Raw genomic sequence first — 16,939 nt, 5'->3', positions numbered from 1 at the left:
ATCAGACCAACTTCATCATGCAAGTGTCCTGCTGAATCAGGGCTAGACTTTGGTAATGATGGAAGAAAGAATGGTCATGTGAAAATCTAGATTACAACCATAAAAACTCTGGAGACAATTTTTAAAAGATTATTTATTTAAAAGAGAGAAAGAGAGTAAGCATGAGTGGGTGTAGGGGGCAGAGGGAAAGAATCTCCAGCAGACTCCCTGCTGAGCACAGAGCCAGGCTCCATCTCACCACTCTGAGATCATGACCTGAGGCGAAATCAAGGGTCAGACGCTCAACCAACTGAGCCATCCAGGTGTCCCTGGATACAATTTTTAAAAAACCTGTAAATATGTGGGGCGCCTGGGTGAAGCGTCTGCCTTCAGCTCACGTCATGATCCCAGGTTCCTGGGATGGAGCCCCGCATGGCGCTCCTTGATCAGCAGGGAGGCTGCTTCTCCCTCTGCTGGCTGCACTCCTCTTTCTGACAAATAAATAAAATAAAAAAAAAAACCTGTAAATATGCAAAAACAGACTGGAAAGTTAATTTTGGAAAAAAAAAAACTAGAAGTGATAAGCATTGTAAATTTGTGGCTTTGTGGTTCAGGAACACTGTTTCACAAATACAGCTTTTGCTGCAGAAAACTATGGTAAGAAAAACTGCAGTTCAGAAATGGAAAAGCAGTTGGAAATTTAAAGAGAAAATTCTAGCAGGTAAAAGAAAGAAAAAAAACTTAGAAGGGGTAGGACTCAATTTCAGTGCATAAACTGCTTAAATTGCTAGTTGGTAGCTGAACCATGCACATGTAGAAGAAAACATGGGGGTCTCTGACATAAGGAAGAAAAGAACACCTGAAAGAAATCTGCTCATGAAATATAGAGGTATGTGTAACCAGGTATGTGAATCTGATGCTTTCTTTAGTAAGTGTAATCTCCAACCATGAGCATTTCAGCTGGCAAAAATCTGAAGCTGGATATTCTTAACAAGTAAGAAAAAGGGTTGCCTGGGTGGCTTAATCAGTTAAGAGTCTGCCTTCAGCTCAGGTCATGATCCTAGGGTCCTGGGATCAAGCTCCACATTGGGGTCCCTGCTCAGTCGGGAGTCTGCTTCTCCCTTTCCCTCTACCTGCCACTCCCCCCTGCTTGTGCTCTCTCTCTGTGTCACATAAATAAAATCTGAAAGAAAGAAAGAAAGAAAGAAAGAAAGAAAGAAAGAAAGAAAGAAAGAAAAGTAAGAAAAAAAAAATAACAAAGACCAAAGCAGGCAGAGCAGCTGGCAATTATGAGAAACCTCTAGAAGTAAGGAAACCATAGAAAGGGAATGCCATCTTTTCCCAAATCCTAGCGTGATCTTAAAATTGCTCAAGCACAAGGAAGATATACAAAGAGTCAGACTAAAAGATCAGCAGTGGAAGGTAATAGGGACTAACATTAGCAGCTGTATTCTATGGGGAAAAATAAGTTTGAAGTTTGAATCCAAGCACATCAGCCACCTAATATAACCTCAATAAACATCAGGAGACCTTGACAATATCTTGACCCAATAGGGTATTATCTACAATGTCCAGCTTTCAACCACAAATTGCTCAACAGGCGAAGAAACAGAAAACTAAACTCATATTTAGAAAAAAAAAAGTAGTCAATAGGAACCGAATTTGTGTGAGATAAGATGCTAACTTAAGCAGAAAAAAAATTCAAAAGATATATTATACATACATTTAAGGAATTAAAAGAACATATGTTGAAGTAAAAAAAAATATGCTAAAACAAATGAACAGGTAAAAAAAATCTCAACTGTAAAATGTAAACTATTTAAAAACAGAAAAATGAAATAGCCACAATAAAGTATTATCTTGATGGGCTCAAAATAGACTGAGATGGAAAAAGAAAGAAGCATTAAATAGAAAAGATTAACAAAAGAAATTATCCAATCCAAAAAAGGGGGTGGGGAAGGGAAGATTTGGAAGAAAAAGAAATAGACTCTCAAATACCTGTGAAAAAGGAAAAGTAACCTGACATATTTAGTTGGAATCCCAAAAGCAGAAAAAACAAAAGTAATTTGATGAAATAATATCTGAAAACTAAATTTAAAACTAGATTCCTATATTGGGTTGAAAATACTAACGGATATTGATAAAAATAAACATTAAAATATATAATAGTTAAAAATAGCAATGAACCCTCAGTAGGATAAACAAAAGAAAATTGCCTGTAGACATATTAAAGTCAAACCACTGAAAGATAAAAATAAAAATAAAAACTTAAGAAACGTCCTTGCAAACAAACAAACAAAATATGCTACATGCATGAGATAAGAAGGTTGATTGACTTCTTATAAGAAATTATAGACACAGGGGCGCCTGGGTGGCACAGTGGTTAAGCGTCTGCCTTTGGCTCAGGGCATGATCCCAGCGTTATGGGATCGAGCCCCCACATCAGGCTCCTCTGCTATGAGCCTGCTTCTTCCTCTCCCACTCCCCCTGCTTGTGTTCCCTCTCTCGCTAGCTGTCTCTATCTCTGTCAAATAAATAAATAAAATCTTTAAAAAAAAATTATAGACGCGATAAGACATTGTAAAATATTTAAAAATTCTACGGGGGCAATGGTGAGCAAACCAAACCAAAACAAACCACTATTAACTGAAAATTCTTTTTTTTTAAAGATTTTATTTATTTATTTGTTTATTTGTTAGAGAGAGAGAGCAAGCAGGGGGAGCAGCAGGCAGAGGGAGAAGCAGGCAGAGGGGAAAACAGGCAGAGAAAGAAACAGGCTCCCCACTGAGCAAGGAACCAGATGTGGGACTGGATCACAGGATCCTGGGATCATGACCTGAGCCAAAGGCAGGCGCTTAATTGACTAAGCCACTCAGGTGCCCCAGAACTGAAAATTCTGTAACTAGCAAAATCTATCCTTGAAAACGAAGGTAATGTTCAAATACACAAAAAAGAAAATAATTTGTAGGCAGCAATAAATTACTTACAATAAATGCTAAAGTAAGTTCTGAAGTCTGAGGGAAATGGTATTAGCAACTCACACGAATTGAAAGGCATGAAGAACACTTGGAAATGTAAATATGTGGGTAAATATTAAAATCACGCTCTTTCTGTCTCTCACTCTTTCTCACACACATGCACACACACAATCACTCTTGCTGTTAATTTCTTTGAGTATATATGCCTAAACAAATAATTGCACTAAGAATGGAGGAATTAAAGAAATATACTGATACAAAGTTCTTATATTTTAACTGAAGTAATTAAATATTAACCAATTATATTGGTATAAGTTTAAGATTTGTATGTAATCTCTAGAGTAAGCACTAAAATCATGAAAGAGATAGAGCTAAAAAATCCAATAAAGCAACTAAAATGGAATACTAAAATATATCGAATTAATGCAAAAGGCAAAAGGCAGAACAGAAAAAAAAATCAAATGAATCTAAAAAAAGAGCAAAATAGTAGGCCTAAATACAATCATTATAAAATTACATTGTATATAAACATATAAAAAACAGAGATTGCCAGATGGAATGAAAAAGCAAGAATCTAATATCTCAAAGGGGCAATAAGGCTGAAAATAAAATAAAAAGATGTACAATGGTAAGCATAAGATAGTCAGAGTGACTATATTACTATCAGACAAAATAGACTCCAAGTCAAAGAGTTTTTACTACAGACAAGCAGAAACACTTCATAATGATAAAAAGGTCAATACTTCAGGAAAATGCAAAATTATAAACTCATGTAAAAAAGAACTTTAAAATATATGACACCAAAACTTCTATAACTAAGCAATGTTTGGAATTTGTAACACCTTCTCTCAGTAACTAATAGAATAATTTGACAAAATATAGAAGATCGATCCCTTAGCCAAATTGGCACTTACAGAACAGTCAACCAACAACTGCAGAATACACTTTCAAGTGCACATAGAATTCTCACCAATATAGACCATTATCAAGGCCATAAAACAATTATCAATAGATTTTTAAAGATTGAAATCTTATAGAGTACGTCCTCTGGTCCTGATTGAATTAATTTACAAATTTTAAAAATGCATAAAACATATAGAAAATCTGGAAATCTCCAAATTTGGAAATTACAAGTCATTTATTTGGGGGAGGAGATTGGCTATAAAGGGAGATGAAGAAACACAACAGATGTTGTGGTGAAATGACCATATATGTTTGTCAAAACTCACTGTCTACCTAAAATTGATGTATATAGCTGTATGTAAGCTACAACCCAAGTAAAAAAAGTCAACATTGTGTCTTGAGTAGATTAAAGTGACATGAAGGATGTAATGCAAGGTTGGCAGTCCTTCTCTTCTCTCCCATTTTATTCCCCATTTAATTTAACCCATGCATAAAATCTAATGGAACCCTATAGATTCTAGTAAACTACTTCAAACTTAACCAAGATTTAGCAGTGTTTCGAGCTGGTATTCAAATGTTGATTTTGCTAGAGAAACGGAGCCTTTGGTTCATGGCATACAACTATTGATCTTGTGGATCCTTCTTTGATAGACAACATAAAGGATGATCAGAAATAGTTCATATTCATATGGCTAGAACAAATAGTATACATTCATTATCCTGTCCTAGGGCTACGATGATTCTCTGGCTTTCTAAAGCAATATAATTTAAAAAGACCAGAATCATTTAGAAATTCTGAGGAGTATTCCACTGGTCTGTTTTAATTTTGAGATTTTAAATGCATGTGATGAAAAAGTACTCTGGATGCCTTGGTAAGACACATGTGCTGCAAGAGATGTCCTTCAACAGATAAATGGATAAAGAAGATGTGGTTCATATATACAATGCAATATTACTCAGCCATCAGAAAGGATCAACACCCACCATTTACATTGACATGGATGGAACTGGAGGGTATTATGCTAATGAAATAAGTCAATCAGAGAAAGACAATTATCATATGGTTTCCCTCCTATGTGGAATATAAGAAATAGCACAGAGGATCATAGGGGAAAGGGGGGGGGACTGAGTGGGGAAAAAAATCAGAGAGGGAGACAAACCATGAGAGACTCTTGACTCTGGGAAACAAACTGGAGGTTGTGGAAAGGGAGGTGGGTGGGGGGATGGGGTAACTAGGTGATGGGCATTAAGGAGGGCACATGATGTGATGAGCACTGGGTGTTATATGCAACTAATGAATCATTACACACTACATCAAAAACTAATGATGTACTATATATTGGTTAATTGAATTTTTAAAAAAAGACACATGTGTTCCAGAGGGAGGGAGATAAAACCTACAAAGAATCAGAGACCGATATATCAATAAAGTTTTTAGGGATTCATATTGGTACACTGTTTCAAAGGACAAATAGTCCACCTTGCTCCCACTTTTAAGAAGGAAGCCCAATGCTTGGTAGGGTTCTTTGGATTTTTAAGGCTACATATTCTGCAATTGGAAATATTGTTTTTTTTTTTAATTTTATTTTATTATATTGTGTTAATCACCATACAGTACATACCCAGATTCCGATGTAAAGTTTGATGCTTCATTAGTTGCGTATAACACCCAGTGCACCATGCAATACGTGCCCTCCCTACTACCCATCACCAGGCTATCCCCTTCCCCCACCCCCTCCCCTCTGAAGTCCTCAGTTTGCCTCTCACAGTCCATAGTCTCTCATGTTTCATTCCCCCCTCTGATTACCCCCCTTTTCTTTATCCCTTTCTTCCCCTACCGATCCTCCTAGTTCTTATGTTCCATAGATGAGAGAAATCATATGATAATTGTCTTTCTCTGCTTGACTTATTTCACTTAGCATTATCTCCTCCAGTGCCGTCCATGTTGCAGCAAATGTTGAGAATTCGTTCTTTCTGATAGCTGAGTAATATTCCATTGTATATATGGACCACAGCTTCTTAATCCAGTCATCTGTTGAAGGGCATCTCGGCTCCTTCCATGATTTGGCTATTGTGGACAATGCAGCTATGAACATTGGGGTGCATATGGCCCTTCTCTTTACTACGTCTGTATCTTTGGGGTAAACACCCAGTAGTGCAATGGCTGGGTCATAGGGTAGTTCAATTTTTAACTTTTTAAGGGACCTCCACACTGTTTTCCAGAGTGGCTGTACCAACTTGCATTCCCACCAACAATGTAGGAGGGATCCCCTTTCTCCACATCCTCTCCAACAATTGTTGTTTCTTGCCTTGTCTATCTTTGCCATTCTAACTGGCGTAAGGTGGTATCTCAGTGTGGTTTTGATTTGAATTTCCCTGATGGCTAATGATTTTGAACATTTTTTCATGTGTCTGTTAGCCATTTGTATGTCTTCATTGGAAAAGTGTCTGTTCATATCTTCTGCCCATTTTATGATTTGTTTATTTGTTTCTCGTGTATTGAGTTTGAGAAGTTCTTTGTAGATCTTGGATACCAGTCCTTTATCTGTGGTGTCCTTTGCAAATATATTCTCCCATTCCGTGGGCTGTCTCTTAGTTTTTTTGACTGTTTCCTTGGCTGTGCAGAAGCTCTTTATCCTGATAAAGTCCCATAAGTTCATTTTATCTTTTATTTCTCTTGCCTTTGGAGATGTGTCGTGAAAAAGGTTGCTCTGGCCGATGTCATAGAAGTTGTTGCCTATGTTCTCCTCTAGAATTTTGATGGATTCCTGTCTCACATTGAGGTCTTTCATCCATTTGGAGTTTATTTTTGTGTATGGTGTGAGAGAGTGGTCAAGTTTCATTCTTTTGCATGTAGCTGTCCAATTTTCCCAGCACCATTTATTGAAGAGACTGTCTTTTTTCCACCGGATGTTTTTTCCTGCTTTATCAAAGATTAGTTGCCCAAAGAGCCGAGGGTCCATTTCTGGGTTCTCTATTCTGTTCCATTGGTCGATGTGTCTGTTTTTGTGCCAGTACCATGCTGTCTTTGTGATCACAGCTTTGTAGTACAGCTCGAAATCCGGCATTGTGATGCCCCCAGCTTTGTTTTTCCTTTTCAACAGTTCCTTGGAGATTCGGGGCCTTTTCTGGTTCCATACAAATTTAAGGACTATTTGTTCCAGTTCTTTGAAAAATGTCCTCGGTATTTTGATCGGGATAGCATTGAAAGTGTAGATTGCTCTGGGTAGTATGGACATTTTAACTATGTTAATTCTTCCAATCCATGAGCATGGAATATTTTTCCATCTTTTTATGTCTTCCTCAATATCTTTCAAAAGTGATCTATAGTTTCTAGCATATAGGTCCTTTACGTCTCTGGTTAAGTTAATTCCAAGGTAACGCATGGTTTTTGGTGTTATTGTAAATGGGATGGATTCCCTAATTTCTCTTTCTTCAGTCTCGTTATTCGTGTATAGAAATGCAACTGATTTCTGGGCATTGATTTTGTATCCTGCCACCTTACTGAATTGTTCTATAACTTCTAATAGTTTGGGAGTGGATTCCTTTGGGTTTTCCATATAGAGTATCATGTCATCTGCAAAGAGAGACAGTTTGACTTCTTCTTTGCCGATTTGGATACCTTTGATCCCTTTTTGTCTTCTGATTGCTGTTGCAAGGACTTCTAGTACTATGTTGAATAATAGTGGCGAGAGTGGGCATCCTTGTCGTGTTCCTGATCTTAAGGGAAAGGCTTCCAGCTTTTCCCCATTGAGAATAATGCTTGCAGTAGGCTTTTCATAGATGGCTTTTATGAGATTGAGAAATGTACCCTCTATTCCTACACTCTGAAGGGTTTTAATCAGGAAAGGATGCTGTATTTTGTCAAATGCTTTTTCTGCATCAATTGAGAGGATCATATGGTTCTTGAGTCTTTTCTTGTTGATATGATGTATCACATTGATTGATTTGCGAGTGTTGAACCATGCTTGCATCCCAGGTATGAATCCCACTTGGTCATGATGGATAATCCTTTTAATGTACTGTTGGATTCTATTAGCAAGGATCTTGTTGAGGATTTTGGCATCCATATTCATTAGAGAAATCGGTCTGTAATTCTCCTTTTTGAGGGGGTCTTTGCCTGGTTTGGGGATCAAGGTAATATTAGCCTCATAGAATGAGTTTGGTAGCTTTCCTTCTGTTTCTATTTTTTGAAATAGCTTTAGGAGAATAGGTATTATTTCTTCTTTGAATGTTTGGTAGAATTCCCCAGGAAAACCGTCTGGGCCTGGAGTTTTATTATTTGGAAGGTTGTTTATCACTGACTCAATTTCTTCATAGTTAATTGGCCTATTTAAGAAATCTATTTCTTCCTGTTTCAGTCTTGGTAGTTTATAGGTTTCCAGGAAGGCCTCCATCTCTTCCAGATTGTTTAGTTTTTTGGCATATAGCTGTTGATAAAAGTTTCTAATAATCCTTGCAATTTCAATGGTGCTGGTCGTGACCTCTCCCTTTTCAGTCATAATTTTAATAATCTCAGTCCTTTCTCTTTGTTTTTGGACAAGTTTTGCCAGTGGTCTATCAATTTTATGGATTCTCTCAAAGAACCAGCTTCTAGTCCTGTTGATCTGCTCTACTGTGGTTCTGGTCTCTAATTCATTGATTTCTGCTCTAATCTTGGTCAACTCCTTCCTTGTCAGTGGGTTAGGCCTGTCCCTCTGTTGCTGTTCCAGTTTCTTGAGGTGAGAATATAGAAACTGCATTTTAGATTTTTCTATTCTTTTGAGTGAGGCTTGGATGGCTATGTATTTCCCCCTTAGGACTGCCTTTGCAGTATCCCATAGGTTTTGGACCGTTGTGTATTCATTCTCGTTGGTCTCCATAAATTGTTTAATTTGTTTTTTGATTTCCTGGTTTATCGAGTCATTCTTGAGCAGGATGGTTCTTAGCCTCCAAGTGTTTGAGTTTCTTCCAGGTTTTTCCTTGTGGTTGAGTTCCAATTTCAGAGCGTTGTGGTCTGAGAATATGCAGGGGATAATTTCAATCTTTTGGTATTGGCTGAGACCTGTTTTGTGTCCCAGAGCATGATCTATTCTTGAGAATGTTCCATGGGCATTTGAATAGAATGAGTATTCTTTGGTTCTGGGGTGTAGTGTTCTATATATATCTATGAGGTCCAACTCGTCGAGTATGGCATTCAAAGCCTTTGATTCTTTGCTTAGTTTTTGCCAGGGTGTTCTGTCTATTTCTGATAGTGGGGTGTTGAGGTCCCCTACTATTACTGTGTTCTTATCTATATGTCTCTTTATTTTGGTTAAGAGTTGGCTTGTGTATCTTGCTGCTCCCCTGTTGGGGGCATATATATTAATAATTGTCATATCCACTTGTTGAATACTTCCTTTAAGAATAATATAGTGCCCTTCTGTATCTCTCTCTATGGCCTCTAGTTTAAAATCCAGTCTATCTGATATGAGAATTGCTACTCCAGCTTTCTTTTGAGGTCCATTTGCGTGGAAGATGGTACTCCATCCCCTTACTCTAAGTCTGAATGCATCTTTGGGTTCAAAATGAGTCTCTTGTAGACAGCAAATGGATGGGTCATGTCTTTTTATCCAATCTGCAACCCTGTGGCGTTTTATGGGAGAGTTTAAGCCATTTAGATTGATAGAGATTATTGACAGATATGATTTTAATGATGCCATTTCTCTTTAAAGTCTTTGTATCGGTTGTGACTTGCTGCTCTGTATCACTCTTGGGGCCTTTTTACCTTTATAGAGCCCCCCTTAATATCTCCTGTAGGGCTGGTTTCGTGGTTACGAAATTGGTTAATGATTGGCGATTTTGGAACGTCTTTATTTCTCCATCAATTCTGAATGACAGCTTTGCTGGATAAAGGATCCTTGGCTGCATGTTTTTCTCTGAAAGAGCTTTAAAAATGCCCCCCCAAGCCTTTCTCTCATTCCAGGTCTCTGTAGACAGGTCTGACGTAATCCTGATACCTTTGCCTTGGTACGTGAGAAATTTCTTTGCCCTGGCCGCTTTCAATACTGTATCCTTGGATCTAATATTTGCGAATTGCACTATGACATGCCGTGGCGTAGGTTTGTCCTGGTTGAGCTTGGATGGGGTCCTCTCTGCCTCTTGGACACGAATGCTTGTTTCCCTTGCTAGATTAGGGAAGTTTTCAGCTACAATTTGTTCAAATATCTCTTCTAGACCTCTGTTTTTCTCCACCCCTTCAGGGATGCCGATGATTCTGACATTGGATCGTTTCATAGAGTCAGTAATCTCCCGTAATCTACATTCGTGGGCGTGGATTTTTTTAAGACCAGCTTCTATTTTCGTTTTTTCTTCTACTAACCCATCCTCCAATTCGCTAACGCGTTCCTCTGCCTCGGTGACCCTGGCCGTCAGAGCCTCTAGTTTTGACTGTATTTGGCCCATAGAATTTTTAATTTCTGTCAGATTCGCTCTCATTTCTGCCCTTAGGGATTCTATATTCTCAGCAACGCTTTCTCTGATGCTTTTTTCAAGTTTACTCATCATCTTGACCATTGTTGCTCTGAATTCCATTTCTGATAATTGGGATACATCCATATGTATTAATTCTGTGGCCGAGGCCAATTCTGTGGCAGAGGCCACAGACTCATTATCTTTTCTTTGCTGGGGGGGACTTCTCCTTCTCGTCATTCTGATGAAGAGAGATTGCAGGGTTGTCCAGAGCCCAAGTGTTGACTGGGACCCAGGCCGTGCGCCCTTGTTTTATAGAGATCTTAGGGATGTGGGCTTCTTCCTTAAAGAGTTTATTTATTTATTTGAGAGAGAGAGAGACAGTCAGCAAGAAAGGGAACCCAAGCAGAGGAGTGGGAGAGGAAGAAGCAGGTTCCCGGTGGAGAAGCCCGATGAAGGACTCCTTACGGAGCGTTGTGATCACACCCTAATCCGAAGACAGGTGCTTGGTGACTGCGCCACTCAGGCGCTCCGGGTTGTGGGCTTCTTGATTTTTCAGCCTGCCTTCTGGGGGAGGGGCCTGCCTGCAGGTACTCAGAAAACCCTGTTTGGGTAGAGTCTCTGTGTCCCTTGCGAGGGGGGATGGGGATGGGCACCCTGTGAGCCGGTATTTCCGGGCTTTTGTTCTCTGGCGGCTTTCCCTGGCGGTTTGCTATGCCTCTTCTGAGAGAGCAGCAGCGGCTGAAATTCAGCCTCTGTCTCAGAACAGAGGGATCGCGGATCGTTCTCCACTGATGTTCTGGCCACTTTAACTCTGTTTCTGTTGGTGCTGCTCAACCCTGCAGCATCCCGGGCTGTGCGCCCCACACCCGGCGTCCCAGCCCTCACTTCCAGGGCCGGCACGTCTCTGTCCTTTGTGTTTCCAACCCCGCCCGCCGCCAGCCGCCCCGCGCGGGCTCCCGGAGCTCCCCGTCTCAGTCTGGTGTCTCACGGGTGCTGACCGCGAGTCCGCCTGCTCCCCCGTGCAGGTGGCCCTCCAGCCGCCAGCCGCCCCGCGGACGCTCCCGGAGCTCCCGGTCTCAGCCTCGATCCAGTGAGCACACCGGAGCTCCGGAGCTCCGTGAGATGCTTGGTGGTGCACGCTCCCGGCTCACGGACTCAGTCTGCCGTTTCCAGAGTGCGGGTCCGCGGTCCGCCCGCTCCCCGGTGCAGGTGGCCCGCCAGCCGCCCTGCGCGCGCGCTCCTGGAGCTTGCGTTCTAAGTCTGCTGTCTCGCGGATGCCGTCCGCGAGTCCACCTGCTCCCCCGTGCAGGTGGCCCGCCAACCGCCAGACGTCCCGCATGCGCTCCCGGAGCTCCCTTCTCAGCCTGCTGTCTCAAGCGTGCGGGTCCGCAGTCTGTCCACTCCCCCTTGCAGGTGGCTACCGCTTCCCAGCGCCCTGACACGGCGGCTCCCTCCCCCTTCTGTTTAGCTTCCGATATCTGTGCGCGGTTTCACGGCTCCCCGCTTCGTACCTCGATACTCAGCGCTGGAGATGTTCATTTGTAGAGATCCAGATGTATCTTCCTGCGTCTCAGGCTGATTCCGTGGATATTCCTGCTGGTCTGGTACCTATCCAGCTCAACTCAGGGGACCGGCTGAAAAAGGTGTCCCCTACTCCTCCGCCATCTTAACCTCCCCCTTCGAAATATTGTTTTAACTCATTTATTGAATGATGCAGAAGGTGCTAGTTTGAGTAGGACCCACAGTGAGAAAGGATTCTTCAAAAAGTGTAGCTGCATTTGAAACATCCATACTTCTTGGAACAATATGATTCAGCAAGTTCTAAGCTACTAGAGGTATCTATTGTGGAGAGGGATTCTATACGAAGCCTCTGTTAAACACCAAGAGGAGAGTTGCAGCATAGATACTGTTGTTCTGAACTAAGGGCATGCTATCAGCAGCAAAGAGAACCCTACTTCATTTGAACAGTAGCAGTTGGATGCTACTGAGCTCTGATGGAGACTGAATATTTTATTATAGGATATCAAGAGGCCATGCAGCCAGAACAGCCCATCATGAGCCGGGTACTTTAAGACTGATCAGCCAGCTGGATTGAAAACCAGTGGCACCAAAGACCATCACAATTCTGAATAGATTTTAGTCTAGATGCAAGGTGAGACCCCTTTGGAGATGCTCATCGAGACAGCGAAGGAAGTCAAGGAAAAGACTAAAGAGAAGGAGCACCAGATTGCAGATTGTCAAAGGTATTGAGCAAGGTAGCAGGAGCAGTGGCAGCTTCTCATGCAGCAAGCCTAGCCCCAGCATCTCAGGTAGCAACCTGGGCCTTCCAACCCACCACCTCTCCACATCAGTCAGTCCAGCATGGATTCTCCTGCCCTAAGCTTAGATTGCACTTAATCACTAAAATCCATTTCCAGGCCTATTTGTTGCTGACAGGGATATTTCCATTTAGTCAAAACACACCTGGAAACTCTAAACAGGGCTTATTGTGCCACACTGAGCAGTGAGCAAACTGAGGACGAGAGAGGCAAGGTGGCTTGCCTACTGTCACAGACAGTATGTTGTGGAGCCAGGACTCTTAGGTCTGTTGCTCAAACCAGTGGATATTCAGGATGAGCCAGTAGGTATAATGGTAATAAGAAGAAAACCAAGAACTCATCGAGGGCAGGGATTTTGGTATTTTGGGTTAATGATGTTATTCCAAGGGTCTCCAACAATCCTAGTCATATGGTAGGTACTTAATAAATATTCATTGAATTTGTATTTATTTTCTATAATGTTGTATTAGAGCCACAATATGATACTCACTGCTGTTTTTGGTATGCATGCCACCTATGAACTTGACATGAGATCTGGCTCCACAACCTGTGTATTCCAGGACTCGTTAGAGTCTTGCATTTTCTATAATCCAAGAAAAGAAAATAATAAGCCCTACTATCCAGAGAAGTGTGAAGTTGAAGTCTATGAATGTTGAGGCATGCCACTGACACATGATAAAAATTATTTTCATTCTTTCCCAAACCCTTTTCTTTTTCTTTTTTTTTTAATGTTTTTTTATTATATTATGTTAGTCACCACACAGTACATCCCCGGTTTCCGATGTAAAGTTCGATGATTCATTAGTTGCGTATAACACCCACTGCACCATGCAATACGTGCCCTCCTTAATACCCATCACCAGCCTATCCCATTCCCCCACCCCCCTCCCCTCTGAGGCCCTCAGTTTGTTTCTCATAGTCCGTAGTCTCTCATGTTTCATTCCCCCTTCTGATTACCTCCCCCTTTCTTTATCCCTTTCTTCCCCTACCGATCATCCTAGTTCTTATGTTCCGTAGATGAGAGAAATCGTATGATAATTGTCTTTTTCTGCTTGACTTATTTCACTTGGCATTATCTCCTCCAGTGCCGTCCATTCCAAACCCTTTTCTGGCAGCTTCTAGTCAGGACTGCCACGTATAAGTATGCAGGTTGTATACACAGGACTCCAGGTGTCATTTACATTGTAATCTCTGGAAATAGTGAGTCCTGAAGTTGTCCAGGGAACAACCTTTATGGCTTTATATAGCAGTTCTGAATCTAACTTAGTAACCTGCGCATAAAGAGAACACAGCATAGAGTTTTCAAGCGAATCACCCATCATTTAATGAATTACTGACATTTGGATCAAGGTAGACCTATTTTGTCCTAAAATTTAACCCATTCCAGAAACAATTTTTAAATGTAATGAATGTTAAGACCCCATTCAATCAATCCTCAATCAAGTGTATGCCCAGCCCAGTGCTTGGCATCAAATGCAGGTAAAATGGGTTAAAAACAGGGTTCTTATTCACCACTCCTAGAAACTTTCTCTGCTACTTCCACCAGGAACTTCCATGACAGCACACCCATTCATTACTTCTCTGTTCTGATTTTACTTGGCCTCTCAGCAACATTACATAGTCTTTCCTTAGCAACTCCTCCATTTTTTTCCTCTTAAATTCTGCGGTTTTTCTCTAGCCTCAGAGATGACCCATTCTTAGTCACCTTCACTGGCTCCTCTATGATGGACTCTAAATATTGGGAGAGGCCCATAACTCAGTCCTTGAATCTCTTCTGTCTACACTTTCCCCCTAAGTCAGTGGTTCACAGCCTTGGCTGGATAGTAGAAATATACAGGGAGCTTTTAATAATACAGATGCTCAGATTGCACCTGAGTCTAATTACATAAGAATCTCTGAGGGTTACTGAAGTGTCAGTATTTTTTTAAAAGCTCTTCAGGTGGTTCCATGTGTAGTCAAGGTTGAGAACCAGTGGCTAGGGGATCTATTCATTCCATAGCTTTAAACACTACCCATAAGCTGTTGATTCCCAAATTTATGATTCCAGTCTTCAGATTCCCAATTCTGATTACAGCACTGACATCTGTCCCTGACTCACTCCATACACTTCTGATTTGTTTTGGCTTTAATAACTACAAAAACTTTTTCCAAGTTTCATGAGCACTCCCTGGACCTCACAGATTACCACCCAGGAGCTAGCTCAGCTTCTCAGTACCACTCACACCTCTACAAACATGCCTCCACCCCCACCAGGGAAGACGTTAAGATAGGCTGTTTATATTATAGTGGAGGCCCATTTGTATCACATACCTTCCATGTGACAGGTACTGTGCGTGGGATTTTATATATTTTATCTCATTTAATCCTCATAACGACCCTTTGAAGGAAGTGTTATATACAATCTTATAGATAACTGAGTCTTAAAAAGGTGAACAAATTGATCCGAAATCACATAACCAGTAAGTGGAGGGGCGAGGAGAAGCCCAGGTCAAGTTTACTCCAATGTTCATGTATAATTACTGAGCACCCTGCTGCCTGAATCCCTTGACTTTCAGCCTAATGAGCCACACTCCCCTCTGAGAACATACTCATGTTTCTGATCACTGTGTGACATAAAATCTTTGGAATTCTAGCAAGTTGAGTTTCGATGGGGCTAGAGAGATCTTAGAATTCAATTTTCTCATTTTACAGATGAAGATATCAAGGTGTTGAGAGTGAAAGCTACTTTCTCAAGGTCAAACAGTTAATTAGTGGCCAGGCAAGGATTTAAATTAGGCCTTCTACAAACTCCACATTCTTCCCAGAACATAATGTTGCCTCCCACTAAAGTGGAGTGTTTCCAATAATTTATTTTTCCCTTCCACTTAGTCAAGGACCCTTCATAAAACAGGCTATGTGTTGTTCGCCTGCATAAAATAATTACTTATTACATTTGCAGCACTCTTTTTACCTTTAATTTCATTCAATTCAAATAGCCATTGCTCGCCAAGCTACTTTAACCACAGAGCCCTTATGAGGTTTATTTGTCGCTGAAGTCTTATTTTCTGAGGTAAATTAATGATGTGCTATTCCCAGAGACTTTATGGTGCTTATCACCATATTAACTCACATCTAAAAAATCACAGGGAGCTATTTTTCAAACCCTGACAAAAACAGCCTAGAGAAATCCTAGTAAATTGGGGGCTTTGAAATATAAACGCACATATGGATTGCATATTTCTCATAAAGAAAATGTTTTCATTTCACATTAGGTAAAAGCTTTCTTTAAAAAGTTGTCACTTAGCATAGGAAAAGATTCATTCCTTCTCAGCCCTGGTTTCCAAGAGCAGAGGGACTGGTAGTTCCTTTGCAAGCAAGAATTATGAATTGTAAGTGGTAGCGTGGCGTGGAGTCAGAGACCACTGTTTGAATTTCTGAGTTTCTGAGTATCAGTTCTGCATCCTTAAGTATGTGCCCTAAATTCTCCGTGCTTCGCTTCTTTGTCTGTAGAATGGGCATGAAAATACTACATCAAAGGTGAGAGAATTACGTGAGGTAATTAAGTCATTTAGCAATTAACTGAAATAAAATACCCTAGTTGTTCTTGCACCATAAAGGAGTTGGATAAATGCCATTTCTCTTCCCTAAGAAGATTAAGTTTGCTTCTATTAGCTTAAAGAAATTCAGTCACTTTTCTAAACCCCTCCAGATAGTTTCCACCCTGTTCCTTTTATGCCATTCATTTACTCATTAAACGCCTCTTAATTTTGTGCCAGTTATGTCAACCGCTGTGCAAGGAGCTCAGCACCTTACCTCCTTCCACTAGCTCGGAATCTAGTGTGGAAGACAGACCAGGAACAGCCAATTATGCTAAAGTTCACCGCGGGGGAAGTATTATACCTCTTCTGAGGCACCACGCTGCCCCAAACGCATCTGTACCTAGGTCCTCTTACGGACAAAGATTTCCCGGAGGGAAGAATATCTAAGCTGTGCATCCAATACCACTCCATCAGCTCTGGGACAGACTGACCTACTCAACTGGTTCCTTTGGGGCTAGGGCAGGTGGACAGAGCATTTCTTACTGAAGCCAAAGGTAAGAAGTAAGAGACACTGTTTATAGAAGACAAACCAATATGTGCATTTGTGAAAGTTCTGTGGAAGTAAGACTTCAGTTAAACAGCAGCAGCTAAGGAAGCAGAGGGAGAGTCTAACCTCCTTCCAAAGGGATGTGGGGTGGGAGATGGAGGTCATCCACTTATACCTGCTAGCCAGGAAGTGTCAGGAACTCTGCTTGCCATTGTTTTTCTTTCTCCCAGCCCCTCATTTGCTCTCATTCTCTCTTGTTCTTTC

This window comes from Ailuropoda melanoleuca, chromosome 8, assembly GCF_002007445.2.
Source record: "Ailuropoda melanoleuca isolate Jingjing chromosome 8, ASM200744v2, whole genome shotgun sequence".
Classification (NCBI taxonomy): domain Eukaryota; kingdom Metazoa; phylum Chordata; class Mammalia; order Carnivora; family Ursidae; genus Ailuropoda; species Ailuropoda melanoleuca.
This window is presented reverse-complemented; position numbering follows the sequence as displayed.